The following is an 11,753-nucleotide window of genomic DNA, read 5'->3' on the forward strand; positions in this document are numbered from 1 at the left end:
CATCTTTCTGTCTTCCAGTTGGAATTATCATTCTTGGATGCTTTCCAGGTGTCAGTCATTCAGTTATGATTTGCTTACAGGGTTTTACAGGTAGTCTGGGACTATTATTGTAGCTTATCTTCCTTTACCTCATAGAAAATTTGTTTGATTTATAACTGATGTAATGATACCGATTAAAAATATGGCTTTATTACTTTCGCAGACATGATTTTAAATGCTTCATGGTTAAAAAAACAACTAATTCTCAAATCATATGGTAAAACTGAGGATTTGAGTGTAATTTTCTGCACTTATATCTCATATAATGGATAGTCTTTCCATTTCTCTGGCCTTGAAAATCAACAGGTGAAGTACTGTAAAGTAGTGTGGGAACCCAACTGAAAAAGAACAGCATGTAGGTATACCTTGACAGATGCATATCTGTCATCAGTATTGGAGAACATTTTTTCCATTTCGGCTAACAAGTGGCCCGTGCCTTATAGTCTGAATGACATATGATGCTGTCTGAAGCCTAGAGATCTTGCTCAGTACTTTGTGGGATGTCTTTTTACAGATTACCATGTTTGGGATGACTGTAGTGATTTCAAGCAGTACTCAGAAATTGTGTGCACCTTTAAGCTTGCAGGATTTATTCTTTTAAAAGTTGTGGAACTGAATGTTGAGACCTGACAAGACACTTGACAGTGATTCTGACCTTGTTTGCTACAAGTGGGAATGATGACTATATTTTTTCTGGGATTATCCTTACGATCAGTTATGATTAGACTTTAGCTTGCATGGTAAAGCTGCAATGATTTAGTAGTAAAAGAAACCCTGCTTTTCATTCCTACTTTTAAACTCATGAGCACTTTATCTGCCTTCAGCTGAATGCCATCTTTTCAAGAGTGTGTCCTGCTGTTTGTATTTGTTAGTAACTATTATGCAGTTGTGTTAGAGGCGTTATGGTTTGAGTGTCAAAGGTGAGACCAAATCTTTATCAGTTGTTTTTTGTCACGTGAGGGTAAGAACAATCATTGTGCAAATCACCTCCCAGATAAAAACCCATCACTGTTTTTTCCACCTTTTAAGACTTGTAGAGTCACATTATTCATAACATCTTACCACATCTTGCTTTTCCATAATATATCCCTTCTCCAGTAACCCATTCTCAATTTTTTTCATATATTCTTTTGTGCAGCTGGAATAGCCCTGTCACTGTTACTTCTCTGCTAATTTTCCCCATTTGTTTCCCATTGGCTGCTGAACTGTCAATGTGCATATGGGGAGAGTGAATCTGAAATGTGAGAGGCAGCATTTATAGGTTCATAGGTTCATACTAGGCTATCTGCCCTAGGGCATGTATAAGCCTAGCCAGAGTGTGTTTGGCTTTCGCCACCCATTTTAAATCAATTTTGCTATGCCCTTTTTCAAGGTTAGTATACTGTGCTTCTGTCTAACAGTGACACAGAAGTGATACCCAGGGTAAACCTATGATCCCCCATCCACTCATCGAGATTCCTCTTGAAGAGAGTCAATGAGGGACTCTGCCTAACCTGGACTGGGATTTTATTCCAGAGTGAAGGGAGCCTCTGTGTTATGAATCTGTCCCTCCAGCATGTCCTATTTATTTCAGTGCTGAGGTTCAAGTCTCTCGAGCGTGTAGCTCGATGGGATTTGGATTTTCTGAGGTGCAGCATGTCCATTAATTCCGGGTTGGACATGGCTTTATATGTCAGGCACAGATCGTCTCTGAGCAGGCGGTATGCCACTAAGTAGAGCTGGAGTTTCTTTAACCGGGCAGCATATGGCATCTGTTTGAGCCCTTTGATCCTCTTGGTGAGGTACTTTTGGGGTTTTTCCAGTTGCTGCAGGTGTCTGGTAAGGTACATCCCAAAAGGGGCATTGTACTCAATTATGGGCCAGATGAGGGATGAGTAAAGAGGCACGATGACCTCCCCTGATCTAGATGTGAATCCCTTCATGATTAGGTGGGCTATATAAAATGTTTTTCTAACCACTTTGGCCACGTGGTTGCCAAATGAGAGATTGCTATCAACTTGGGTCCCCAGGTCCCTAATTACTTCTTCCGTACTTAATGGATTACCACCTATGTGGTAATTTGTGGGCACTTTGTTTTTGCCAAAGGGGATGACTGTACACTTTTTGGCGTTTAGCTTGAGGCCATGGCTCTGGCACCAGCTGTCTGTTTCTATGAGGCCCTTTTGGAGGATGCTTGTGTCGGCTGGAGAGTCGATTATAGCGCCCAGTTTGCAGTCATCTGCGAACTTGGTTAACCACAGTCCTTCCGTGTTGGCCTGTACCTCCGAGAAATATATACCGAACACGAGAGGTCCCAGGACTGAGCTTTGTGGGATGCCACTTGTAACTGGTTTGGAGTCTGACATGGCTCCAGCAATTCTAACCATGTGGGTTCTGTCCTTGAGCCAGTTTGCAACCCATCTAGTGACATAGGGGTTTATATTTAAGCTGGTGAGCTTATCTATAATGCCCGAGTGGGATATTGTATCGAAGGCTTTTGCGAGGTCCAGGTAGGCTGTGTGGACCACCTTCCCCTCGTCAATGGCCTTGGTGACTGTTTCAAAGAAATCGACCAGGTTTAAGAGGCAGGATCTGCCCTTAACACAGCCAAACTGGGTAGGATCCAGTGTTTGTAAGTCCCCAATATCTTTTTTTATGAGGTCCATGATGATCCTTTCCATAGCTTTGTAGACCAAGCTAGTCAGGCTTATGGGGCAATAGTTTCCAGGATCCGTTGAGGCACCACCTTTGTGGAGAGGGGCCACTGTTGCTGTACGCCACTCTTTGGGTACATATCCTGTGGTAAGGCTGAGATTGAACAGTAGTTTTATGTTTGGGTTTAGCTCTTCTTGGAGTTCATGTAGGACGCAGCCCGGGACACCATCTGGTCCCATTGATGCTGTGTTTTTTGCTTTGGAGAGGGCGGCTCTTACCTGAGCATCTGAGATGTCAGGGGGGCAGCACTCTGCTGGGATAGATATTTGCCCTTTTGGTGGGGAGGGGGGAGTTTGCGCTGAACCTGTCAGCTAGGATGTTGGCAATGTCTGTGGGTTCAGTGCATTTTTTGTCATTTTGGACTAATTCTGAGCATATCTGGGAATTCCCACCCAGGTTCCTAACATAACTAAAGAAAGCCTTGTGATTATCCTTAGTGTCCTGTGCAATTTAAAATGGCTTGCCATAGAATCCTGAAATACACAAAATAAAAACTGCTATACTGCTTAATCTGGATTCTGTTTTCATATTCAGTTTGTTATCAGAATTATACCTCTCAACTGTCCAGAGTTTTGTAGAATGTCTTTAGTTCTCCCTCATATTTTTGGTATGTTCTCACAAAATTTGCATGTTTTCTGGCAAATCATTGAGGACTGATGTGACTAAATAATCCTCAACAGTTACAGACATTTGAGTGTCCGATTTCAGATCCTTCCAAAAGTACATAATACATGAACTGTTAATCTACCAATTTTGCAAGTTTACGGGAGAAATATTTGAAATCTGTCCTTATCTTTGAGCCTTTCACCATCCATTATTTCTGACTTTGTCCAGATTTCTTATGCTGAGAAGTTGAGAGGTATTCTCAGACTGATTTACCATTCAGACAATCCATACTAATGCAAAGCCTGTTATTCTATCAACTTTTTAAGTTTGTTAAAGTAATATTTAAAAATTGTCCATATTTTGGGACGTTGGTGCCACTATTATTTATGGCCTGGTTCAGATGTCGTGATGTACCTTTCAACCATTTATCTCAAGCATCGCAGATGAAGCCACATCTTTAAGTTGGATATACGGACACTGTACCATATTTTCATCTTATAGATTGACTGTAGTGTATGCCAGTGCTAGATGCAGGGAGTAGAATTGGCGAAGGTGGTTGAGTTTAAGTACTTGGGATCAACAGTTCAGAGTAATGGCAAGTGTGGAAGAGAGTTGAAGAAGAGAGTACAGGCAGGGTGGAATGGGTGGAGAACAGTGTCGGGAGTGATTTCTGACAGACGGGTACCAGTAAGAGTGAAAGGGAAGGTCTACAAGAGGGTAGTGAGACCAGCTATGGTGTATGGTTTGTAGACGGTGGCATTGACAAAAAGGCAGGAGTCAGAGCTGGAAGTGGCAGAGTTAAAGAAGTTATGCAATGGGTGTGACAAGGATGGACAGGATTAGGAATCAGTATATTAGTGGGTCAGCTCAGGTTGGATGGTTTGGAGCCAATGTCAGAGGCGAGATTGTGTTGGTTTTGACATGTGCTGAGGAGGGATGCTGGGTATATTGGGAAAAGGATGCTAAGGATGGAGCTGCCAGGTAAGAGGAAAAGAGGAAGGCCTAAAATAAGGTTTATGGATGTGGTGAGAGAGGACATGCAGGTGGTTGGTGTGACACAACAATATGCAGAGGACAGGAAGAAATGGAAACAGATAATCCGCTGTGGCGACCTCTAACGGGAACAGCCAAAAGAGTAGAAGAAGGGCTTCCAATGTAGCTGAGGGAGAAATCATGTTATTAGGTGTTGGTACAACGTATGATTTTTATGGAGATTACTGCATTTGTGTGTGCACTAATGCTCCATTCCTGATGTTGCCCTTGTTGAGTATGTGAACTGTACTGCCATCTATGTAACACACTAAGTCAACTTGCCAGGTACATCTTCATGCAGTTCACGCATCAGGCAAAATATAAGGCTAGACAGAGAATGTGTAACTGTTCATATCTGCCTCCATCCCATGAAAGCTGTCACTCACACATGCAGTCAGACATACTCAGACACACACACACACACACACACACACACACACACACACACACACACACACACACACACACACACACACATAGCGCACACAATATCCTTATAGAAAATAATATGCTTGGCTTGTACGCTGTCGTTTTAGCCCACAAATCTGTGGGGTTATTACAGAAATTCAGTTTCTGCACTCTACAAAACTACAATTGTAGTTCTCTTTTTTTTCATACAGACACGCCACTGTTTTTGCTGCCAGTATGAAAATTTGTCATCACAATCCAATTATTGTCTTAATATGCTCTCATGCATGCCTTTTCATGTTGGGCACCCAGTTACTATAAGAAGGATACTGGTAATTGTGTAGAATGTCTCATCCACTCTTTTTATGTCAGATACACACTGTAATTGCAGTACGGTTGTCTTCTCCACAGTTCTTGGAAGTAAAGCTCATTGAACACTGAATACTGATTTAGGCTTGGTGATGTTGAGTGTTATGTACCAGGAAGTTCAGTCTACTTACAAGATATTAAACTATTTTGAGAAAGCGAAGAGGAAATTATTCAGTGCCCATCCACTGGCTGCTTTACTGTTTTTGCAGTACATGATAACTTTAGAAGTCCGGATCCATCAAATTTTAAACCAGTACATGATCAAGTTGCAAACAGTACAGCCAAATAAATGAATAAATAAATGAAAATAGATTTATTTTGGCACTTATTGCTGTGTGGAGGTACAAAATATTTTGGGAGGCAGGTGTTCAACCCTTTGCACTCCTGAGTTAATAAATTCCAATGAGGCCATGTTTCTGGCACCAGTCATTTGTTTGGTAGAGACCCTGTTAGAGGACGTCCACATAACCTGAGTAAAAGATGACAACGCTCAACTTGCAGTCATCTGAAAACATGGTAAACAATAGGCCACTGTTTTTCGGCTGCACCTCAGAAAATTATTTCCTGAATAACAGAGGCCTCAAGATCAATCCTTGGGGTACGCCACTCTTTACGAGTTTGCTGCCTGCGAGGATTTCCCGTATTTCAATTATTTGGGTTCCATCAGGCAGCCAGTTTTCTACCCATCTGGTATAATATGGAATGAAGATTATGCCTGAGTGGGGAATAGCGTTGAAGGCTTTGGCTAGGTAAAAGTAGGTGGTGCGCATCATCTTCCCCTCATCCACAGCTTTGGTTACTGTCTTACAGAAGTCAGCCTGATTGAACAGACATAATTTCATCTTGTGAAAGCTATCATATGTGGGATCGAGTGTTTTGAGGTTGTCAATGTCATTGTTAATGAGGTCCATGGTAATCTGTTCCATGGCCTTGCAGATCAGGCTAGTTAGTCTGATGGGTCTATAAGTTCACAGATCATGGGACACTCCACCTTTGTGTAAAGGGATCACAGTGGCTGCCCTCCACTCGATTGGGACAGAGCTGGTACTCAGGATTTGGTTGAATAGAATGCCTAATGGTGCTACAAATTCATGCTTGACTTCATGTAGAATGCAGCATGGGATGTTATCTGCTCACATGGAGACATTATTTCCTGCCTTTGATAGGGCGGTGATGAGCTGTTCCCTATAGATAAGGGGAAGGGGGCAGGTACTGGAGATGTCCTGATTTACTGATGAGGGGGACATAAGTGTGAAGTTTTCCCTCCATCTCTCAGCCAGTAGGTTGGCTATATCTACAACATTCATGTATGTGGTGTCCTTGAACACCAGTTGTGAACAGATCTGGATGCTTCCCTTGAGATTGTGGACATATGTGAAAAATGCCTTATGATTCCCTCTAGTAGATGTGGCCAATTTGGACTTGAAGTTGGCTTTATAGATTTTGACTAGTGCTCTTCTCTACTTGTTTAGGCTAAGGAGAGATTGGTTCCAATTGGGCACCTACTCCATGTTAAGTTGTCAATCTCGCCTTCATTCTTGCTGGATGGGTTCGGAGCCGATCCTCGGCTCCGACTCGGCACTTGCTTTAGCTCGAGAACTCCTTTTACCAGCTCGAGGCAACCCTATATCCCATGATGCAAGGCGGAACTACCTCAGATCTCGTTTGCCACTTAGCGAAAGAGGTCTCCTTTGCCAGCTGAGGTAAGTTTTTCTTTGTAAAATAAGAAAAAGAGTAGTTAGGGGTTTATTTTTCCCTTTTAGTGTCAGTTTAGTCTGTAGTTAGTTACAGCCCACCCTATTCCCTTGTTTTCAAACTTTTTATAATCTTTAGTCTAAAGTTTTTAGTCAGGCCTACTTCCCATTGGTTATTCCCTTCCTGTGTGTTTGTGTAAGGGATTAATTTGTGTGTTTGTTGGGATTGTTTGTGTTTCCATCCTCCTAGGATGTCAAAGGAAGGCAAGGTCTCAGGCTTCAAGAAGTGTGACCAGTGCTGTCAGAAAATGTCTCTGACAGACGGTCACACTTCTTGTGTTTATTGCCTGGGGCCTTTGCACCTGCAGGACTCCTGTGCTTTATGTCATGCTTTTAGCCAGAGAGTCCTGCAGGAAAGGAGGAATAAACTCATCCTCCGAGGCTTACTTAAGCCAGAAGGTTCTCCTCCTAAATTAGGGTCAGGAAAACCTTCTAAACCACCGAAGGCTCAGGCTACAGTGTCCAAGCCTCCTCCGGTGGCTCCGGCTCCGTCGGAGCTGACATCGGCTCCGGCTGGAGCCGATACATCTGCTGTTCAAGTAGTGGGTTCGGCGCCGACCGGCTCCGATACCCTGACTACTGTGGCCTTGTCGGCTCTGGCTGGAGCCGACACTTTATCCAGCATTGGAGCCGAGATATCCTCGGCTCCATCTGGGGTTCAAGGGACTTCGGTTCCGATGGCTTCGACCCGTAAGAGATCCCGATCCCCTTCTATACTGAGTATCCACTCGGCTCCGGGGTCTCCTCTTTTGTCAGAGCGGAGCCATCGGAGCCGATCTTCGAGATCTTCCAGGCTGTCTGACCACGATTTAGAGAGGGTGGTAAACAGGCTGTTGAAGTCTCAGGCACTGGCCCAAATGCTCCATAGCCCGTCTCAACAGACTTCGGCTATAGCCCCAATCCTTGAACTTCCTCCTCCGACTCCACACCGCAGTTCGGAGCCGGAGCTTCTCGGGACAGCGACTGTTTCGATGCGGAGCCGATACATCCTTCGGCTCCGTCGTCCTCGGCTCCGATCTCCTCCTTGAGACCTTCCTTGGAGGGATCCAGTCGTCGGGTTTCCACTGTCTGCTCCGAGGGGGCTAGTGGCATTGGACCCTTGTCCGACCCCGCTCTCCCTCTCGGGGCTTCGGCTTTGGTAAGCTCGGCGCCAACATCGGCCTCGGAGCCTTCTCTCTCTTTGGAGCCGGCCATTCCTGTTTCTTTGGAGCGGGTGTGTTCCGGCCTCCCGGGGAGAGGAGCCTTTGAGGTGATGAGGAGTGTCCTGGCCTCTGAGCCTGGTCAACAGTCCATCCCTCTAGCTCCTCCCTCTTCAGTGCCTGCAGATGCCTCTTGCCAACCTCTTGCTCACAGGCCCAGGGATCCATCGCCCCAGGTTTCCCCACTGGGAATTTCCTCCTCTTCCGAGGTTTCTCCTGATCCTGCAGGGGAACCCCCTCTGAAGAGGACATGTAAGAGGAAACACACAGACTCCCCTGAGTCTACTACATCTGATACCGACTTAGATGAGTCGGAGGGTTCCCCACGGTCCCCCTCTGAGGATGTCTCTTTTTCAGACATCCTTGAGCTCCTCAAACAGAGGGGGAATTGGCCCTCCATTGACCCCTCCGAGGATGAGTCTGTATACCTGGAGGCTTTTGGATCCCGACCTTCCAACTCCTGGGTGTCTCCGCCTTTCGACCCACTCATGCAGGTAGTGGCTCGTAAGGCGTGGGCGGCTCCAGATTCTGTGGAACCTGTCCCCAGAAGACCATCCAAATTCATTACGGCCCCTTCGGACAAAAACAGTTCCTTTCCAAGGGTGTTCCGGTGGATGCTATGGTGGTGGCGGCTGCCACTAAGAAGGAATTGGCAGATCCTTCAGTACCTGTTCATCCTCCTAATAAGGACTCTAGGACCATGGACAGGTATGGAAAGCGGATGTTTTCTTCAGCGACCTTTGCTATGCGTTCGCTGAATTATCTTTGTCACTTCACCAAGCTTCAACGAGATGTTCTCAAGGAACTGGGAGAAGTAGTCCAGGATCCTTCTGCTGCTGGGGCTCAGGAAAAGATTGCCTCGCAGCTTGCTATCCTGAATTCCATATCTAACTCCTCCATGTGGCTCATATCCTATGCGGCCGATGGAGCGAGCAGGGCCGCAGGCACAGGAGTTGCTCTTAGACGCCAAGCCTGGATGCGGCTTTGTAATTTTCGCGGACCCCTTTAAGGCGTCCTTCACTAATACCCCCTTTGATGGTTCGGCTTTGTTCGGACCTCAGGTGAAGGATACCTTGACCAGGTGTGAGCAGGACGGTAAAACTCTTTCTGCCGTTGGAGTCCAGTTTTCCACTCCTTCTAGACCATACCCCAAGGGTCAGAAGGGGAAGATGTGGTTCCGTAAAGCCCAAGGAGCTGCACCGGACACACGTGGTCAGTTTACCCCCAGAGGCAGAGGGGGTAACAATAATAGACGCCGCCCTAGAGGCAGGGGGGGTCCTCAGAACCAGGGCAACAGGGAGTCTCTTCCTGAGAAGCCCTTTCAGCATCCCTGAGGTGTTGCCCGACTGTCCACCCTTGGAGGCAGTCGGGGGAAGGATTTCGCTGTACCCAGTAGCCTGGCAATCCCTATCTCAAGAGATGTGGGTACAGTCGATTATATCCGAGGGTTACAAAATCCCCTTCGAAAGGTTTCCTGTACCTCTTCAATCCCTTCCAGACATCTCACCCGGTCAAAGGGATTTGGCAGAACAGGAGGTTTCAAAGCTCCTAGAGAAAAGAGCCGTCCAGACTGTGCCAGCAGACCAGGTAGGATCCGGCGTCTACTCCAGATTCTTTTTGGTCCCCAAAAGGACGGGAGATTGGAGACCAATATTAGACCTGAGCAATCTGAACAGATTTGTCAAGAAGGCAAGATTCCGGATGGTCACGCTTCAGTCCATTCTGCCCTTTCTGGGCAAGGACAACTGGATGTGCTCTATAGACCTTCAGGATGCGTACTATCACATAAAGATTCACAGACGCTCCAGAAGGTTTCTCCGCTTTCGGCTAGGGACCAGTCATTACCAATTCAGAGCCCTGCCCTTTGGCCTCACTTCAGCCCCCAGAGTGTTTACCAAATGCATGGCAGTGGTCACAGCTCATCTGAGACGTCGAGGATTCCAGGTGTTTCCGTATTTGGACGACTGGCTCCTCTCCACCACCACCAAGTGTCAGCTTCTTCAGTCCAGAGACTACACTCTACAGCTTTGCAGGAGTTTGGGAATTTCAGTAAACTTTGAAAAATCTTCTCTGCTGCCTTGCCAATCTATCACCTTTATAGGCGCAGAATTAAACACCGCCAAAATGTTAGCCAGACTAACAGATCAAAGAATTCTGGACATCCAAAAATTTGTTCGGCTTCTTTTGCAAAGCAACAAGATCAAAGCCAGATTTATACTGAAGGTTCTAGGTCTTATGGCTGCGGCCATTGTTCTTCTACCGCTGGCTCGCTTCCACATGCGTCTTCTGCAGTGGATGCTATTCACGCAGTGGTCGTACCACAGTCTTCCGATGAGGCACGAAATCTTGGTAACACAGTCGTGCCGAGCTCATCTGAACTGGTGGATATCTTCCCCTCTTCTTCATCAGGGCCGGCCCTTTATTCCCCCTCCTCCAGTTACCACAGTCACTACGGATGCCTCTCTGATCGGGTGGGGGGGGCATTATCAGGGCAGGATGGTCCACGGGACGTGGCAACCCATAGAATACCATCTGCACATAAATGTCCTGGAGATGAGAGCTGTGCTTTTAACGTTGCAAGCCCTCAACCACTTTCTTCCCACGGGGACTATTGCAGTACAGACGGACAACATGTCCGTAGTCTGGTACATCAACAAGCAGGGCGGGACCAGGTCCTATCCGTTATGTCGAGAAGCTCTCAGACTTTGGCAGTGGGCGATCTCTTCTCAGCGGTTTCTGATAGCAACGCACATCCCCGGCAGGTCCAACCTATTAGCGGACAGGCTGAGCAGATCCATTCTGATGCCTCACGTGTGGTCTCTCAATCAATCTGTAGTGGATCAGATTTTTCTGAAGTGGGGCACTCCTTGTTGCGATCTTTTTGCTACTCCTCAAAACAACAAGTGCCCGATTTCTTCACTCTCTTTCCCCTTCCAGGCCAACCTCTGAGAGACTCTCTAACCCAGGATTGGCCCGGGACTTCTGCGCTTTTCCTCCTTTTCCCTTGATTCCACAAGTCATTCAGAAAGCCACCGTTTGAGAGCCAAGTTGATCCTCATTGCCCCATATTGGCCTCGACAAACTTGGTTTCCGTCTCTGCATCGTCACCTTCTGGTGCAGCCCTGGCATCTGGACCCAGTTCCGGATCTCTTGATCCACCAATCGGGTCAGCAGCACCGGGCCATTCATTCTCTCAACCTCACTGCTTGGTTGCTCCACTTCCTACCTAGCCAGGCTACCGATGATTTCGGACTCAGTCAGAGACATTTTAGTCTCTTCCTTGAAGTCGCCCACTGGGACTGTTTATGCTAGCAAGTGGCGGCGTTTTTCTATTTGGGCTAATTCCAGAAATATTGACCCCTTTACTGCTCCTGTACATTCGGTTTTAGATTTCCTGGTGGAGGTTTTTCATTCAGGATCCTCGTCATCTACAGTCAAAGTACAACTGGCTGCTATTTCTAAGTATCATGTTGGCCTGCATGACAATAACATTATGTCTCATAGGTTATGCAAGGCCTTTCTCAGAGGAGTTTTCCTCCTAAAACCACCTATAAAGCATCCTCCTCCGCAATGGGATCTAAACTTAATGTTGGCATCCTTGATACTACCTCCTTCGAACCGTCTGCTTCATGTTCTTTGAAGTTATTGACCT

The sequence above is a fragment of the Protopterus annectens genome, chromosome 2.part1 (assembly GCF_019279795.1).
Source record: "Protopterus annectens isolate FY-2018-M chromosome 2.part1, PAN1.0, whole genome shotgun sequence".
NCBI lineage: Eukaryota > Metazoa > Chordata > Ceratodontiformes > Protopteridae > Protopterus > Protopterus annectens.